This window comes from Saccopteryx bilineata, chromosome 1, assembly GCF_036850765.1.
Source record: "Saccopteryx bilineata isolate mSacBil1 chromosome 1, mSacBil1_pri_phased_curated, whole genome shotgun sequence".
Taxonomy (NCBI): Eukaryota; Metazoa; Chordata; class Mammalia; order Chiroptera; family Emballonuridae; genus Saccopteryx; species Saccopteryx bilineata.
The window spans coordinates 202,299,247-202,318,944 of NC_089490.1; the positions used below are offsets into that span (position 1 = coordinate 202,299,247).

A 19,698-nucleotide genomic window follows, 5' to 3' on the forward strand; every position below is an offset into this window, starting at 1 on the left:
TCCCAGGAACATTACTCATCAACAAACATGCAATCAGCACTGAGAGGTTGTGACCTGTCACTGGAAGTGCTACAGGGGTTCCTCAAATATGTTTTCACTTGGGACAAGCTGACGTCCACTCCCTCACTCAGCGCCAAGGATGGGGAGCAAGTGATTCCCTACGCAGTTCTCATCCTGCCCTCAGATGCCTAAGCGGAAAGCAAGGGGGGGGGGGGCCGCTAACACTCCCTAGATGGGGATGACGACAGGCTGCATACGCAAACAAAGCCATTATGTTGCAAATTAACGGGGCACGGAACAGAGCCGAGGCCAGGTGAACACACCAGCAGGAAGTGGGTGCAGACCCTGGAACGTGGGCTCAGGGTCTGGTTTCTGTTCTAAGCAAGGCACGAATACCCCTTGTGCCTCCGCTTCGACCTTGCAAAACCATCTTTAAGGTGAAACACGGTAAAAATGCCTCTCCAGAGAGAATGAGGCAGAAAGGGGAAGGTTGGAAACTGCGGCATGCCGAATAAAGCATCCTTAGGTTTAGATGGACGCCAACACCCGTCTTTCGGTTAACCTCCCCCCGCCCCGGGTGTATAAGCATGTGATGGCAATCTCTACCCACAGCGACCTAACAAGCATACATGCTTGTCAGAGGCACTGATTCCTCATTTTGCCTCAGACGTCATGTCAGGCCATCAGTTCCTATTAATAAGGTCACAATGAGATCTATTAGTGACAAGAGTCACATTGTATTACAAGTGCATTAAGGGTAACGTGGCAAGATTAGGGCAATCTATCTGAGTACTTCCTGTCGCCTCCAGCCCACTCAGACTTCGTCACCTCTCCTCTCGCTCACTGGCCTCCTGAGGAGTCGCTCCAACATGTGTTTCATCAGATTAAAACTGAACCACATTGCCAAAAATTGTTAATTGAGTATCAGTTCCTTCTTTGGGTACTTAAAACCTTCTAACTATGTTCCTAAGTACCTTTTCAGCACCATTTCTCAGAAAACCCCTAAACACCACCTGTACTCCAATGAGACGCACCATCTTGCCAGTCCTGGGACCTGCCCTGGGTCTCTTCCTTGTCGCAAAAACCTCTGCAACCCAACACCTGTTAAAGTCCGACCAACAGCTTCAAGCATCTTTCACACTTGCAAAAAATAAAATAAAATGAAGCCATGTCAATAATGATACTGCATGGCCCAGAAAGTCGCAGAAACTAATTCGGCATGCCAGGCGAGGCCACAGTTTAGAGATTATCTATGGTGAACTGGAAAGATCGTCTTGGTCTGTTACAGCAAAAGTTTGCATCGTTCCTGGCATAAGGCTCTTGGAAAAAGCTCCCCACCCCTGGGATGTTACTATGCTGAACAAGTCGACGGGACCCAAAATCTGTCAACTATGACAATAACTGACTGTCTTATATGTACAGTTCTCATCACATAAGCTCAGACCTAAGTGGTGCCACAACAATCCATCATTTGTTTTATTTGGTATTTTAATGCAAAACAGGTCTCCCAAGGATCTATCCAAAAGTTGTTTTCCAGACCTTCGACAAAGAAACTCCTTAGTTGTTTTTGTGTTTTGGTTTTTTTTTTAATTTCTTCTGAAGCCTCAGGAAAGGAATTGCAAACACATATTATCTTGTCTCTTTTATCTTTACAGGGGCTTTTTCAAAAATTAAAACCACTTAGTTTTAAAAAGTTTCAGCTAACAATCCATAGGCAAGACAAAGTTAAGTTAGACCAGATCTGAAACCAGCTTCAAAGAAAAGTGGCCATAGACTGCCCAGGACAGATTTATTTCCAGAAAGCTTGCGTTGGCTCTAATCATTTAAAAGTATGCAAGCAGCCCTGGCCGGTTGGCTCAGCGGTAGAGCGTCGGCCTGGCGTGCGGGGGACCCAGGTTCGATTCCCGGCCAGGGCACATAGGAGAAGTGCCCATTTGCTTCTCCACACCCCTCCCTTCCTCTCTGTCTCTCTCTTCCCCTCCCGCAGCCAAGGCTCCATTGGAGCAAAGATGGCCCGGGCACTGGGGATGGCTCCTTGGCCTCTGCCCCAGGCGCTAGAGTGGCTCTGGTCATGGCAGAGCGACGCCCTGGAGGGGCAGAGCATCGCCCCCTGGTGGGCAGAGCGTCGCCCCTGGTGGGCGTGCCGGGTGGATCCCGGTCGAGCGCATGCGGGAGTCTGTCTGACTGTCTCTCCCCGTTTCCAGCTTCAGAAAAATACAAAAAAAAAAATAAAAAAAAAAAATAAAAGTATGCAAGCACTGAACCCAATGCCTGAAGTTCTACAAGCCCATAAAAGTCACCCTCAAACAGGGACTACACGAGACGGACCATTGTCGGAGGCTCACTGACCAAAGTCCAAGCATTACTTTGGAATTCCCAGGGCACCGCGGAGCTGCTCGACTGCTGAGGGGGCCAAGGGAGTCCAGCAAGGATTAGTGCAATTTTTATGACCCTAAAATGTGCCAAGAGTGACAATGGAACAGCCACAGCCCTTCTCAGAAAAATAACTCTTTTTTCCCCCTCTCATGATAGCTATTAAATAGAAGATAATGACAGGCACTAGTTCACACGATGGTTTCCCAAAAGCCACCCATCCTACAGTGTGATTGGGACTTACATTGAAGGGGCCTTGCTCTCCATCAAGAAAAACGCCACCTGGAAGGAAATCAGTTCACCCACTGTGTACTGAGTGGCTGTATGCACAATGCTTTACAGAGAAGAGCAAGCCAATACGAGGCCAAGAACTCCACCCTTATTCAGCACCTGCTACCAGGTATATATTCTGCCCAAAGCGCTTTCCCGTCTACTCCACTCAATCCCCACAAAACCTTTGTGTTAGGTATTATTATGTGTAGTTTTACAGATTAGAAAACTGAGGAACAGCACAATGCAGCCGCTCTCCCAGGTCACAGACACATACACACTCCGGTCAAAAGCAGCCCCGGTGTGGATCCAGGCCTCTCTGCCTGCAGCACGTGGCTCCCTCTGTGCACCCCAGGTTCTCTGAGGGAGGACCCTTACCCCCAAGGATTTTACCACGGAGGCACCTGGAACCTTTAGACTCATAACATGTCACGTGCTCAAAGGAAATTGTTTGGTGAGACGCTGTAAACAGAGGGGCAGTGCCTCACGCACAGGAGGGGACAGGGAGAACAGAAGGAACCTTTGTGCTCTTTGGGGAAGGGGGCATCCTTCTCAAACCTTGCCCAGGCTAATAAAAACAGATAGCCTCCTGGCTACGTCAGCTGGGCATGTGGAAGTCCCACGTTTGAATCCCGGCCAGGGCACACAGGAGAAGCTCCCATCTGCTTCTCCACCCTTCCCCCTCTCCTTTCTCTCTATCTCTCTCTTCCCCTCCCATAGCCAAGGCTCCACTGAGGCAAAGTTGGCCCAAGTGCTGAGGATGGCTCTATGGCCTCTGCCTCAGACATTAAGAAGAGCTCTGTTGCTGAGCAATGCCCCCTGGTGGGCATGCTAGGTGGGCACATATGGGAGTCTGTCTGTCTGCCTCCCCCCCCCCCTGCTTCTCAGTTAGGAAAAAATACAAAAAAAAAAAAAAAAAACAGATTACCTCCTTAGCAAATATTTCTTCGTTGTGGAGAAAAATAATTCCAAAGAATAGCATCACGAGGAAGAAAATGGACTTTTTTAAAACCACCTGATGAAATTTACTTGAACAGTATTTACCATATTTCTGTTCCAAGTTGGATCTTCAAATAGGAGTGCCCTGGCCAGCTGACCCAAACATCCGACTCATCAAGAGGTCAGATGCGCATGGCAGATTCATAAACTGGCTTTTAGAATATGCAGCTTCTTTAAAATTATATAAATAAGATTCCTATGCTCCTGCCCCATTATCTCTGGATAAAAGAAGAAAATCAAATATTCGAAACTGCTCAGTGGTGACACCCCACCACCACCACCAAAGCTCAGAACTCAGCGCCACCACCAGTCAGAGGACCAATCAGGACGTTACTATGTCCCTGAATGGCCAAGGTGCCCGTGGCGTCGAACTCTTCACCTCCTGGGGACACATTCATGTGCAAAGGGACAAAAATCACTTCTAGTTAATATCTAGGACCCTTAAGGAATGGTGCCTTACAACTGCCAGAGAGAAAATCAATAGGGTCTAGGAGACCACAAGGTTGTGCCTGAACCAGGATATGCACATGTTCTCTCCGGACAGACTGCACTTCCTCACCCTCTTGTAACAAGCCCACATTCTGAGAAACCTGTGGGCATTAACGCCAAGGATGGCTGAACATGTCTTTAGATTATGGAGGTGGAACCATATGAAATAGCCAACAGTTAACCATTTTTATGTATAAAAATAGCAATTTTATCTATACACGCTAATAGAAGGGGAATCCTGGAAGTTTCTGGTGTGCTGAGAGGTCTCTGTGCGGGGTCCTTCCTCTCCCTGGGGGACTCCAGTGCGCCCCTGGAGGACGTCACCAGGGGCTTCCCACCATGGCTACCTGTCCCGTCAGCCCTCCGGAGGCCTCGGGAAGTTTTGGAGAAATGGCCAGGCTGAAAAATTCAGCCTTCTTTCAGGGGATAGTTCTCAGATTACAAGGAAATAACAAGAGGGTGAGGGGGAAGATACCTTTTAACTTGGGAAGGCAATAAAAATGTGTTCCAAAGCGTAAACAGTTTAAGACGCTGTAATACCTGGCTCTTCCCCTCCGTGAAGGCGTTTGTTCCCTCTGCGCGGAGGAACATCTCCGTCAAGACTTTGCAGGGATTCACTTCCCAACCAGTCTGGTCCTGTACGAACTCCCCAAGCTGTATTTATGGACTTCCATAAAGTGAAGGCATCAAAGGCGCTTCGCCCAGATCCCTGGGCTGGGCTGGCACCCGGGCCAGGGGGAGCCAAGGCTTCTTCCTGAGTTCACAGGGCCCCGTGCGCCCTTGCCCCCTCCCCACTGCCTCTCCCAGCCTCGTGGCATGGAGGGCCCCTGGGTGACCCCCAGCAGGCGGAGTCCACCAGCACAGTGAGAAAATAAAGTGCAGAGGAGAAGATGCTCGCTCACTCCCCAGGTTGTGATGGTTCTCCGCTCCCTGTCACCTGCTCTGCTCCAGCTGGCATCCACCGTGCTGGCTGAGAAGGTCCCCAAGCCCTCCCTCGCCACCACCACTGCCAACGCACAGAAGTAACTCCTCCTGCCCTATCGAGGATGGGTCGGCGGGGATGCGTGCACATGCAGACGTGCCCCTGAGAACAGGTGTGCACGCTGCTCTCTCTGCCCAGGACTGGGAAGGTTTGCTGACTGAGGACCGAAGCTGACAGTGAAGAAGAAGTGAGCATTGGTGGCCTCTGACATCACAGAAAGAGAGAGCCACAGCAGTGAATAGGCCCATGTTTTGAATTACTCTCATTTAAAAAAAAATCGAATCTGACTTTAGATCAAGCCTGTACGTCTAACGACCAAAGCACAGAAAATGGAGAGATGCCCAGGAACAAAGTAGGGTGCCAGGGTCCAGGTGTGGGTAAGCGAGTAGATTTGATGGTGGCATCCATGGAATTCTTTTTCACTTCTCAACGAACGGAATGCCCAGCGCTGGGCTCTATCTACAACACCCCTGCCTGGCGGCACCCCGCACTGTCTACAGGGGCCTCACACACACATGGACAGGTTTACAGACACCGCTCTCCCTCCCCTCCTTCCGGAGGTGGGGCCTGCCTCTTCCTGGGCCTCGAGCTCTACAGCAGTCAGTGGGTGAGGCTGCCAGCGCTTCCTGGAACCCCCTTCCTCTGGGCTCTGGGCTCTGGGCTAGAGTTCCCAAAGGAGGAGCCCTGGCAGGACTTGAGGGACAGTGATGAAGCCTCCAGTCAGAGAGGGTGACGGCAAGCTGCAGAGGAGCCCGCTGATGCCACTGTCCTCCGCTCCTCCTCCACATTCAGCTCTTCTTCCCACAGCCAGTCCTGCCAAGCGGCCACGGTCTGCCACCAGCTTGAGTCACAGAGGCTATTCAGGGACCATGGCTTCCCAAAGGCACTCACCACCCCCCCCCCCCATACATAGTTCTACCTCCTCAGATGTCCCCGCAAGCTCCGACCTGCCCACACAGGCCTTGCTCCCATCACCGGTGGGTAGCTCCCTCTCTGATCCTCCACTTCTGGACCTTCCTGTCCCTGATCCTCCCATGACAGGGTAAGGCGTAATTCCTGTAATAAACCCCTCAGCCCACACTGCTTCCCTGAGCAACCTTGTGGGTTGCAGCCGGTTCCCAGAGCTTCCTCGGAGGACAGTTCTATCCTTCCTGCAGGAGAGCCTGTCAAGGATGGGACAGTCGCTGTGGTTTCTCCTGCCGACCAGTTCCTCTGGCTGTGACCTCCTCCCCTTCAGGGAATCAGTTTCAGCACCTCTCATGTCAAGTCATTGTCCTAAGACTACCTGGGGCAATTACCAGTTTCTTTTCTTTCATTGCAGCTCATTTATTTCAGCTTTTAAAAACTTTTTTTTTCTAGTATTTTGTTCTACACAGTCAGTGTAACTAAAAGAAGAAGATACCTGTAAATGAGATAGCCAGTAAGGGATTACCATCCAAAATAGAAATATATAAAGAACACACACAAGTCAACAACACAAAAACAGAAAATTTGATTGAAAAAAAAATGGGTACATGATCCAAACAGACATATTTGCAAAGAAGACATACAGGTGGCCAACAGCACAGAAAAGGTGTTCATCATTAACCAGCAGGGGTATGCAAATCAAAACCATAATGAGATACCACCTCACACCTGTGAAAAGGGCCATTATCAAAAAGACAAGAAATAACTCCTGTTGGAGAGGTTGCGGGGAAAAGGAAAGCCTTGTGCACTGCTGGTGGGAATACAACCTGGTGTGACCACTGTGGAAAAAAGGGTGGGAAGTCCCGAAAAAAATAAAGATTAGAACTACAATATGACCCAGCAATCCCACTTCTGAGTGTTTATCTAAAGAATACAAAAAACATTACTGCACAATTATCAATATATATATGCACCATGTTCATTACAGCATCATTTATAACAGCCAAGATATGGAAACAATCTAAGTGCCTGTCATTGGATCAATGGGAAAGAAGTTATATATAGATAATAGGATACTATTTGACCATAAAAAGGAAGGAAATATTGCCATTTGTAACCATATGAATTGACTCTGAAGGCATTATAAGTGAGAAAATAAGTCAGACCAAGAAAGACAAATAGATGTGATTTCACTTATATGTAGGATTTAAAAAAAAATGAACAGACAGAACAAAACAAAAGGAATTCGTAGATACAGAGAACAGCCTGGTAGTTACCAGCAGGGAAGGCGGTAGGGGGGACAGCAAAGTGGGTGGAGGGGATCAAGTGTCTGGGAGTGGAGGGTGACGGGACTTACAGGGGTGACCGCTGTGCAGTGTGTGCAAATACTGGGTGATGGTGTTGCACACCTGAAATACACATGGTCTTGTGCACCAATTCTACCACCACCACAAAAAAGATGACAATTTGACTACATAGCACTAGTGGTATATACTCTAACAACAAAAAGAACTGTAAAATAAACTGTGTTTTTTATAATATTTTATATTATTATTATTATTCTGAAATGATTATAGTTGTATATAACTGTATATAGAAGGAGAAAATAACAAGTAATTATCAGTAGTAATTTATATATTTTATCTTTAAAAAGAAAAAATAGGGAAGAAAAGAAGGAGGAAGAGGAAGGATAAAACCATGACCAAATCCAGTTGCGATAAACACCCCACTCCACCCCCACCCCCGCCCCCTATTCAGGCAGTGATCTCTAAAGAACACCATGCCCTGTAAAGGAATTCCAGCACTTTGGAGAAATGCCAAATTCCAGGCTTAGGACAAGAAATATACAAGGTGAACCTAGAACGTCTTGTCACAGCAGAAAATGAGGGAGCTGTTAAAGACAACTGAAGGCCTTGTTATCTGAAGAGGCTCCTGCTGGCCACAATGAAACAATTTGAGCATTGATAAGAAAAATGCATCAAATAAATATCAACTATGTGTAAAAGGCCATTATTTCATTATGATACTTAAAAAAAAAGTGATCAGCTCTGGCTGACATTAAGAAACCAACTCATTGAGCCTGACCAGGCAGTAGCACAGTGGATAGAGCGTCAGACTGGGACACAGAGGTTGCAGGTTCACCCTGAGGTCACCACCTTAAGCACAGGCTCACCAGCTTGAGCGCATGGTCGCTGTCTTGAGCCCAAAGGTCATTCACTTAGCAAGGGATCACTTGCTCTGCTGTAGACCCCTCCGCCCCCCCCCCCCCCCCGCCCACGTCAAGGCACATAAGAGAAAGCAACCAGTGAACAGCTCAGGAGCCACAACAAAGCACTGATGCTTCTCATCTCTCTCCCTTCCTGTCTGTCTGTCCCTATCTGTCCCTCTGTCTGCGTCACACACAAAAAAAAGAAACCAATTCATTGAAACTAGCACACACACACACACACACACACACAAAAGAAGGAGGTGGGTGTGCATTTGGCATCTGTCTGGCCTTCCCTATGCAAATTGTTCATCAGGATAATCAAGTAGTACAAGGAAAATATCCCAGCAAATAAGTGCAGGAGAAATGTTCGAGTCAGAATATTACAGATCTAGACAGTAACATTCACAGCTGCTAATGTCACGAGAGACAGCCGGTATCAACTGCCTCAGAACCCGGGTTTCTTAAAAGCCATTATTATTTTAGCATTACTCACTGAAACACATATGGGTATGACAGGATGTCTATGAAAATCACCCAGGAGAGGGACTGGGAGACCAGAAAGTAGATTGAGATACAGACAGAACAAAATTGAGTTACGACTGTTGTAGCTGGGAGACAAGAAAATGCAGGTTCGTTGCCCCATTCTACTTTTATGTAGGTGTAAGATTTTCCATATTTAAATTTTTTAATTGGCCCTAGCTGGTTGGCTCAGTGGTAGAGCGTCAGCCTGGTGTGTGGATGTCCCAGGTTTGATTCTCAGTCAGGGTACACAGGAAAAGCGCCCACTGCCTCAGTAAGAGCAGGAGCTAACTCAGTGTTGTTTCACCCTCTGTAAAATAGAGAAGTCTCATTTCTTTTACATTTATAGTATTAGTTAATTTAATACAGAATTTAAAAAATATTTTAATTTTTAAAAATAAATGTTGAGAGTGAGAGAGAGAAACATCAACTTGTTATTCCACGTATTTATACACTCGTTGGTTAATCCTTCTATGTGCCCTGATCAGGGATTGAACCCACAACCTTGGCATAGTGAGATGATGCTCTAACCAACTGAGCTACCTGACCAGGGCCTGGACATTCTCTTTAATTTCGGGGAGCAGGGGGAGGGGGGTTTGCTACTACAAGGATGCTGTAATAAATGTTCATGGTGTTTTTATTTCTTGCCTTCAAGAAATACTTAATGGCCTGACATGTGGTGGCGCAGTGGATAAAGCATCGACCTGGAAATGCTGAGGTCGCTGGTTCGAAACCCTGGGCTTGCCTATTCAAGGCACATATGGGAGTTGATGCTTCCAGCTCCTCCCCCCTTCTCTCTCTGTGTGTCTCTCTCTCCTCTCTCTCTGTCTCTCTCTCTCCTCTCTAAAAATAAATAAATAAAATTAAAATATTTAAAAAAAAAAAAGAAATACTTAATGAGGGCCTACTCTGTGCCGGGGGCTGTTTCAGAGGTTGGACTTCCAGTGGTGAGAGATGCAGACATAGCCCTTGTTTTCCTAAAGCTCCCATTCTGGTAGGAGAAGACAATGACTGACTGAATGAATGAACAAAGAACAAGAAAAATAGGAGGTATCACCACTGAGTCGTATACAGAGAACTACAATAGGGCAACATGACTGAGAACCACTGGTGTGAACCATAGATATTTTCAATATGATTCCGATCCTCGAGTGTGGGATTGCTGGGTTAAATGATATGGTTGTGGTTGTTGTGTTTTAGCTTTAATAATTACTGCTGCTTTGCTTCCTTAAAGGCCTATTTCCCTTCCTACTAACAATAGAAATACAGACCTCATTTCTACCAACAATAGAAATAACAGATTTAAAACATAAACTTTTTTTTTCAACCAACAATAGAAATACGGATGTTTTATTTATATTATTTCTACCAAAATAGAAGTACAGATTTAAAAGACAAACTTTTCTTGTCTTCCTTCTTGACTCACTAAGAGCACTTGAAAAGAGTCTTCCTTTGTCAGCTAACTAGGCTGACCTATGTAAAATTCAGTATCTATAAACATATGTACGTCAACTAGAAGGTAAACATCAATAATCACTTTGTATCACTTTTTAGACTTTTAGAGAGAGATGGTTAGACATGTATATGTGGCTATGCCTATGAAATGGAGGAGGCACGTCCCACAGAACTCTCTCTGGGAAAACTCGCCCTGACGGTGAGGGAGCGGTGAGAACTGTCTCGTCTCATGTTCTTGAAACAGAGAGTAAGAGTTAGCATTTTTTAAAGAGCCTTGAACACAATTAAGTTTTAAAATGAGCAAAAAAGCCAGTCTCATAGGGTGAAAACAGAGTCCAAAGCGTTGATAAACATTAAACAGCGATCATTGAGGGCTGGGGTGTTTCAGGGGCATCCGTCAAAAGATGACCACAACGCCCCTCACACCCCCTCTGCTTACTGATAGCTGGCTGAGTTATCACAAGTTCTCAGGAAGATCATTATTTAAAGGATTCATAAATATGCAACAGGTATTTAGACGGCTTCATAAATATACCACAGGAGAAAAAAGGCAGCTATGTAACTTCCACCCACCCTGAGATAAAAGAAAGAGAAGAAAGCCTGTCTTCCTGGCTCTCAGTGGTCCCGGGACCCCTTCAGCCATTTCAAGGAAAGGGGTCAGCCCTGGGATCCCCACCCCCCACCACCCGGGCATCCTGAAGGCTGGCAGCCTCTGCACCTCCACCCAGCCTCTCACTTGGAAGCACTGCCCACTCTGTGCCGGCAGGAAAGCAGGGCTTGATTTTACCCTTGTTGCATAAAGGCAATGGCAAGAACTCCATGCCTAATCTTTTTTTTTTCCTCCTCCCTTGAAATTTGATCATTTTCCTAACTTTACTCATCCTGCCTGGTTTCCTTTCCTTAATGAAGTGAAATTTATGTCGGTGATTAGAGAATTGGCTTGGGAAAACCATTTGACTCTTAAACGTTATATGTTTTAACAAGAATAGATATGGGAACCCTGGAAGAAAACCAGTGTGTTTTGGATGTTAATTCAGATATCATAATGACTTGCTATTTCAATCCACAGTCAGTAGGTAATGGTGGTATTAAACATATTGGAGAAGGGAAAAAAAAACTGAGTTGAAAGTTTTCACAAGGATAGCATAGTGATAAATTTTAAATTATAGCCTAGATGTATAGCCTCTTGGCTAAAATGTCTGGGATTATTTTGAAAATAAAGAATGAGACTTCCATTAAAAGAGTAGCTTTTCTAGAAGAACATTTACTACAAGCATGACCCTTGCACTCTAGCTTTCAAAGACATGTTTTAAAAGAGTAATCAGATGCTCCTTGCTTTATGTTCCTAGATAGGTTCTTTAGTTCGACCATCCTTTTCAGTGTATTCAGAGGAACTCGCCATCAATGAGATGATGTAGTCAGACCTTTTGGGGAAGAAGGGCAAGGCTGGCTGCATCTGAAGGCCAGTCTCTGTCCCCTCCTGCGGAGTGACTTAGAGCAAGTTATTTAAAATTTCGGAGGGTCATCTACAAATTGAGGTGTTATCAGTAGCCCACTTCAGAGGGTGTTGTGAGATTTAAATGAGAAAATGTATGTAAAACAGAGGCAGTCATTACAGTTTAGTTCCTTCCTCTCCCCCACCCAGCTGTTCTGTTGGCTTTGGGATTATTGAATGGGGGGAAAGACAGTCCAGACAAAAAAGAAGAGTGCAGGCAGAAAGGAAGAGCCGCTCCAGAGTGGTCTGTACTTTCCGGTCCGAACAGCCTCAATCCGAGACCCGAGGACCACCACCCACTTCTGATGCACAGCCGGCCCCGGCCTCGCATGCAGTGCAGAATGCTTTCACAATATGAACAGTGTCCTTCTGGCAGTTCTAACTTTTACGCTTCACTAATCACAGGATACCTGTTCATTTATGTTGCTGCTCACAGTTTAGTCAAGACACTGTTTATATCATTCATTGCAATTCTGTTTATTTCTTTCTTTTTAATTGATTGATTTTAGAAAGATGGAGCCGGTGGGGAGAGCATTCTTTCCTTTGACCTTCACTGGTCTCTTTGATCAACCCCTCAGGTGACTTGGTTTAGCATCACTGGCTGCACCTGTCGCTGTGCGAACCACCCAACCACACGGAGGTAGAGGGCAGAGCAGTCGCTGCAGGGGCGGGGGGGGCTCACCCCCACACATGAGATGAGGGTTCAGAACAGCCTTGGGCCTGGCCAACACGATGGGTGTTGGTATCATGGGCTGTCAGGATACCCCTCAGGTCGGTGACCCTGCTGACGTTGTCTGCATGGACGCCAGAGGCAGCCCGGTGGAGGTGGGAGGCAGGCAGCTCACTGGATCCCCATCACGAGCACAGACAGGGACCGAGAGGAAGTAACATATGCTTTAAGTCAGTTTTAAAGCCAGGTCATTGGCAGGCGTATCCTCCTTTGAACAGAGAGGTGTCATAGTCAGATGAGTGGCAGGAAACCCTGGCCTGCCTGGAGACAGCTATCTGATGAAGAGAGAGTTGTCTTCACCTCCTTCAATACTCGAACTCGGCCCATTTCCTAACACCGCGGTGTGAGGTGTCCCTGGACTGGAAGAGGCTTCGAGCCTAACTCCGCCCTTGCTCCTCACCTGGTTTCAGAGGCAATGCCACAAGCTGGCTTTATTATTTATTATTACTATTATTGTATTGTAACTGAAGACTACTGAAATATATTTTAGTCCACATGGCAAAAATAAACAATTCATTTGTGCAAGTTAAAAAAATAGTTTAGTCAAGAGGGGGGAAATCACACCAACTCATTATTTGTGTAACACGTCCACACAATCAGACTGTCCTCCATCTTGTTTTAAACCTTTAACTAGTTCTTTTGACATCACATAGACCCGTGTTTAAGTGGTTACAAATAGCGCCAGTCTAGTAAAAATATTGAAATGAGAATTCACACCAACATCGCTTTATGCTAGTGCAGTGGTTCTCAAACTTTTTGAAGTCGGGGTGCATTTAAAATCCTACAAATAACTGTAGGTGCACTATATTCAAATTTCTGAGAAATATGTTATAATAATTAAGTCAAATATTAAAAATATATATATAAAGTCCAAGCATGCTTTTATGGTAATTAAACAAAATAAATATGATAAAATTAAATTTATTCTGACATTAAAAAACATTTTTATGTTACTTTTTTTAGTTGTTTTTTAGAATTCGTAAAAAAGAGGAGTTAAAAAATAAAAAAAAAAACACAAAAAAGTTATCTTTTTATATATATATAGATACATTCTTCATAAGATTAGTAAATTTGGCAGGTCTCGGCACAAATGTGTTAAGTTTTTTCATTCTTGTGTTTATGAGAAACATGAGCCTGATGTGTCCTAGTGATTTCTTTAATGTTTGGGCATATACTTGAAAAGCAAACTCTCATTTCCTTGTCAATACATTGAAGAATTCCTCTCTTTTTACTCTTAATTGTGTTGAGTGCAGAAAACCCCCACCCTACATATCATCTTAACTTTACACCAAACAAAGGATAGAATAAACTTGCCTCCAGTCTTTTCAGGGAACATGGAGGGTAGTGTAAACAATCCAGCACCACAGCTTAACAGCCTTTTGCAACCTAATCAGGCAAGTGAGATGGGGGGTTGGGCAGATTGTTAGCTTACAGCCAATTCCCCACACCTCTGTCCCCCCAAAATCTAAACTCCAAAAACCCTGTTGGTTTTTTGGTCCCCAACAGGCACATATTTCTCTGGAATACTACAGGGCGTACCTGGAAATATTCTAGGGCGCACCAGTGCGCCCTGGCGCACACTTTGAGAACCACTGGTCTAGTATGTCTTCAGTGAACACAGAAAATGCCCATTATGATAAATTGTCTGCCCCCCACCCTCACCAATACCCACTTCATCCACACCACCGGCCCTGGATTGCTTTATTGCGTTGGAATTACATTATAATGTTACATTGCTACACTCCAAGTTCCCCAGAAAGTCTGAAAAGCAGCTCAGCTCAGTGGAGTCAGTTTTTCGAGGCAACTTAGCAAATGAAAAGAAGCCTGTTGTGGGAGAACCCAGGGGTAGAGCAGGGCCCTGGAGAGGAAGAAGGAAGTACCCCACAGGCCACTTCCAGACCCCACTCCTTGTCCTCGTGGTTTTTTCCAGGGTAAGGGGGTGTTGTGTGGCTTTGTTGTCATGAACAACAAAGGTGTGAGATAGTGTGGAGGCTATAAAAAGGTGATTGTCCTTGAGGCCAGAGCTAAAAAAAAATCTTTAATAATTTTTCTTTTTAATTTTTAACTTAAAAAAAACTACTGATTGATTTCTAGAGACAGAGGAAGGGGAGAGAGGGAGAGAAACATCAATTTTTTTGTCCCACTTATTTATGCGCCCAATGGTTGATTCTTGTGTGTGTTTTGACCGGAGATTGAACCAACAACCTTGGGATATGAGGCTCTAACCACCTGAGTACCCGTCTTGATCTTAAAAAAAAAAAAAAAAAAAAAAAACCTTAAAGAGTTCAGCTCCAGCCCCTCTGTTCTCTGTCCTCTGTTTCTAATGTCTTCCATGCTCTGTTGGGTCCCTTCCAAGTCAAGAGTGGCCTCACTGCAGGGACCAGAGCAAACATTTAGAAACACAATCCCTCGTGGAAAGGAAAGTCATAATCAATAAAGCAGCCTTCCTCTGAGCCTACCTGATGTAGGAATAGCACTGTCCTAGCAAATATTTCTTTGGGATGAGAGTCCCCCACTGCTCATCCCGTGATTTCATAAGGATTCGTTCAGAATTCCGGGGCGTCCAGTCCTCAGATGGACACAGGGGGAGACACAAAGAATGAAACGTCTCTCAGGGAGATGGGCCCTGTCCTCGGTAGGGGGTGGCCGAGGGACTGTCAGATCTGACTTCCCTTTGTTACTTTTCCCCTTTAATCAAGTCCACATGGTCAACGCTAGGGAACTTCAATGTGGTGAGGAGAGAAGGGTTATAAAAGTGTTCACTTTCGTCCTACAGATATGAGAAAACAAGAACATGTTGCCATTACTAGACAACTTTATGGCACCAAATAACGCCAGCACACAGTAAATCAACAGAGGGTCTTGCCGATGGGGACGGGCACCCCGCATCTGCTCTGGGAGGGAGCCCAGGCCACTCGAACCCTGTGCCAGGCTGGGGGACGGGAGAGGGCTCCCCCACCCCGCTGTCAGAGCCCACGAGAGTTCTCAGCCCCATGTTCCTCCGCAGCCTTCCTTCTCTCCTTAGGAAATGACAGAAATCAGGAAATATTACCACAGCTTGCAGGCTTCTGTCCTGGCCTCTCAAACCCTCCGAGAAGGCCCAGCAAATTACTGGAAACTGCACTTTGAACTCAGCCCCTGGCAAAGCGCCCAGCCAAACAGAGAAGTAGAAGTTCCTTCCCTCAGAGGGGCCCTGAACCAGGGTGTCCCTATAGACACTGCAGAGCTGATTGCAACAGGTTGGAATGAGGCTGCGAGCCAGGAAAACAAGCCCTGACCAGTATGATTTCCTACTGCCTGTGTTTCTTTAAAAAGGTTTTTTTTTGGCTTGTTCCCCCTCGTTTTGTTGGACGGGATTATAGGCTCAGGCCCCATCGAGGAAAAGACTGGTACTCTTTTCCCAAAGTGCTGAGTCCTTGTTCAGTAGGAAACCCCATTCTATCAAGCACCACCGGTAAGTGCAGTAAAGCTGGGGGGCCCTGGTGGGGAGGGGCCGGTCAGGCCGGTTGCTAAGCAAACCCTCTGAACTCTCAGGGAATCCAGAAGTAATTAGCTTGTAAACCCAGAGGTGCTTCCCACCTCCAACAAGGGAAACAGTATTTCTCTGCCCGCCTGACTTCAGTCCATGGTATTAAAACGAGCCACCAACTGGGGCTGTCCTGCTATGAACAGCGTCCGCCCCGCTCGGTCCCAGGGCTGTTTCTCCTTCTCTAGAGGAAACCATCAAAACATTGGCCTCTTTCTCGCTCTGCTCTCTTTCTCTCTAAGAAAACTCAATTTGCACAAGCAAATAAACTGACTCATTGTAAAACGAAGAAGTCAACAAGAGACAGATAAAACGAGAGGTTCAACAGCTGGAGAAACAGGCCTTTCCCCCAGCTGCGGTGGGAGCCCCTGGGAGGAAGCAGGAACCCCCTGGGACCCATCACAACCTGAGAAGCAGAGGGGGCTCCCCAGGCCACTCTGTGTGGTACTAAAAGGGAGGGGAGTCCCTGTCACATCTGGCCAGCAGTGACCAGCTCTCCTGGTGTGCAGTTTTCCTAACGGCTCTCTCATGGTGGGGGTGGTCTTCTCCCACAGCATCAGGAGGGTTTCACATGCAGAGCGTGAACAGTGTGGCGATCCACTCTTCCCATCACTTGGAAAATTCCCACAATGGGTTTCCTAAAGCCCTGTGTCCTTTCTAGAGAAGGCACACAGACAGACAGAGCTGCCCCTTCCACCTCTAAACCCCCAGCTTCTCCCGTCCCTGCCTCCCTGACCTCCAACTGACCAATCTGTGACAATCAACAAACAGTCAATGAATGCCACACAAGTCCCCTAAATTGCCACTGGGGAAGTCTCATGTGAGGGCATGCCTGGTTGGCCCATCATAATCTGGGGGGGGCAGGCAGGGGGTCCCTCAACTTTTCCACTCTGAATGAGAATGCTGAACTCTCTCCTGGAATTAATTGCATAGCCCCCTCTCCCCCCCCCCCAGGGCTCTAGGAGAAGCATGCCCCCTCTCCCCCCCCCCCACCAGGGCTCTAGGACAGGGGTAGTCAACCTTTTTATACCTACCGCCCACTTTTGTATTTCTGTTAGTAGTAACATTTTCTAACTGCCCACCGGTTCCACAGTAATGGTGATTTATAAAGTAGGGAAGGAACTTTACTTTATAAAATTTATAAAGCAGAGTTACAGCAAGTTAAAGCATATAATAATAATTACTTACCAATTACTTTATGTCAGATTTTTGCTAAGTTTGGCAGAATAAATCTTTATAAAACAACTTACTATAGATAAATCTATCTTTTTATTTATACTTTGGTTGCTCTGCTACCGCCCACCATGAAAGCTGGAGTGCCCACTAGTGGGCGGTAGGGACCAGGTTGACTACCACTACTCTAAGAGAAGCAATGCCCCCTCCCAGGGCTCTAGGAGAAGCAATGGGAGGAAGAGCAGCAAAGCCACACTTCACTTCCTGGTGACAGAAACAGTGTGCTCCATATGCAGTTATTAGGGGTTCTCTCTAACAAAGTGGCTCCTTCTGCATCTATCCCTCCCAGGCTCTGTGTCCTCACCCCCAAGTGACCTGGGGGGCCAACACCTAACTCCTCAGACAATGTGCTGATAGATGGCCAGTTGAGTGGTCTCAGCCAGCACAGAGGGAAATCCCGAGAGCAGCTGGAAATAGAAGATTCCAGATAACAGTGGAGGCTGGATGATCACCCCTGGCACTTGACAGGAGAGCGCCGGACCTGCCCGCAGGAGAGAGAGGAGGCTGAGCAGCAGCATCCTTGGTGCTGAGCTTAATGGCTATGGGGGCAGACTCCAAACTCCCTCCTGGGTGCAGGAGAATCCTGGGTGCAGCCTCCGCCCCAGCCCAGCCCTTCTGATCCTGCAACAGGGCAGGACCGCAGGACCGAGGGGGCTCGGGGGCAGGGCACGGGGAGCTCTACTCCCTGGAGGGTGGACGTAGGAGATCATTGCGATTTACTCTGTCAAAACGCTCCGACTCTTCAGAAATATATACAATAAACAGGCTCACGTTTTTAAAGCTGTGTGACGCCAGCGCGACGTTCAAGTGGAAGCAGTCTGAGACTCGAGTCACCCCCAGAGTCTTTCAGAGAGGCAGCCGTGTTAAAGCCATCCAGGGCAGCAGTCTGCCCGGCAGCAGGAACGTCGCCCTCAGCACAGAAAACAATCATACTCTGTAGACGCGTAACAACGGGCCATGTACCTGTCACCTCCCACGCCTTCGATTTTCTGAATCACTGACCCACAGCAAGAGTGTGTGTTCTAGGCCACAGAGACACAGGAAGCTGGACGAGCTGGGGGTCCATTCAGAAATCTGAGAAGCCAGAGGGCCTCAGCTGTGTCCACCACACAGAAGGCCAAAGCCACGTGGGTGATGGCGTGGCGGCCAGAGAGGGGGCAAAGGCAGAAGAACACTTCCCCGCCAGAGTCCCAGGACCAGGGCCAAAACTCTCCTCCACCCCCATCTCCTCTTATGCCTTTTTGGTGACAATAGGAAAATTAACACAATTGTTTTCACTGACTTATCAGGGAGGTAATACCGAGTCACAGAAGAAAAAGAAGGGATGAAACATAGGAGAGAAATGATATCTAGGATTTCCAAATATGGGACTAATGAGATTTCCAGAAAGAGAGAAGAGAGACTGTATCATGCAAGAAATTATGAAAGACATGACATGAGAAAACATCCCCAAGCCCGAAGGACCTAGGTGCCGGCCCATCAAGTGAGCAGCGTACTGAATAATAGATTTATATAGCAAAGCACTTTGGCGGCAAACTGAGAAGGTCCTAAGAGTTTCCAGATGGAGGGAGAGGGGTTTAAATAAAGGCCCGGGGTTAGGAATTGGTACCATGCACCTCAGCAGTGACATCTTCGCCAGAGACAGCAGAACAGTGCTTTCAGAACTCTGAAACAAAGGGACACCCAGCCTGTGTTTCTGTATCCAGGCGTATGGATAACTGACTCTACAGCCCGCGCAGGCCCGGTAGCGACAGCCCTCCCTTCTCTCACTGAGAGTGTCCTCTTTGAAAGGCCCTCACTTGTCAGGACATGACCCAGGTCGTATGTTTTTCCCAGGGGCGCAGTGCGCCGCGGGCTGGCCCAGTAAATGCTCCCTGCTCGGCGGATTTCAGTTCTGCTCCCTGAGCTCAGGCCCCTTGCTTTAACCCCCGGTGCCTGGACGTCCTTTACTATGAACGTCCTCACCCAGTGGGCCCTCACCCCCGTGTCATCCTGCTAAGTCGTTCTCCTGGACCCGGGAAGCTGTGTATAGCCCTTGGGGTACGTTCCTCCCACAGATGGGGGCAGCCCCCACTTGGTCTGTGCCCCCCTAACAGTGGGTCCAAGACAAGGAAGGGAGAGGGGGTCCGAGTCGAGGCTCAGAGTGAAAGGACTAAGGGAGTCTGCTACTGGGAAAGGCCTCCAGACTGGAACAGAAGAGTGTGTGCTCTGCCCACATGCGAACTCACCATAGTGGAAGGCCACAGAGGGGGGTTCTGGGCAGAAGCCCTTCAAAAAACAAACAAAAAAAGGTGTGTTTGCCTGGAATATCATCTCTGTCATAACTCTCGGGCTCCTTTAGCCTGGGGATGGCAAAGAACCTCTTTGGAGCTCATCTTCTTCCATTCTGTTTAACGGAATGACCCCAAGTAACAATTGAGGAAGTCTAATAAAGCCTCTGAGATGCTAGGATGTCCTAGATAACCAGGGGAACCCAATATTTACATGGAAATGCCCCCAAGCTCTAGTCCTG

General features: G+C 47.1%; 1 long non-coding RNA gene across 1 annotated transcript; it reads left to right on the forward strand.

The window, feature by feature from the left end:
• Positions 1–15,673: 15,673 nt before the first annotated feature.
• Positions 15,674–17,966, forward strand: LOC136306868 (uncharacterized). The gene is made up of 2 exons (XR_010725698.1): positions 15,674–15,881; positions 17,476–17,966. It is a non-coding gene; the product is annotated as an uncharacterized lncRNA (long non-coding RNA).
• Positions 17,967–19,698: the final 1,732 nt, after the last annotated feature.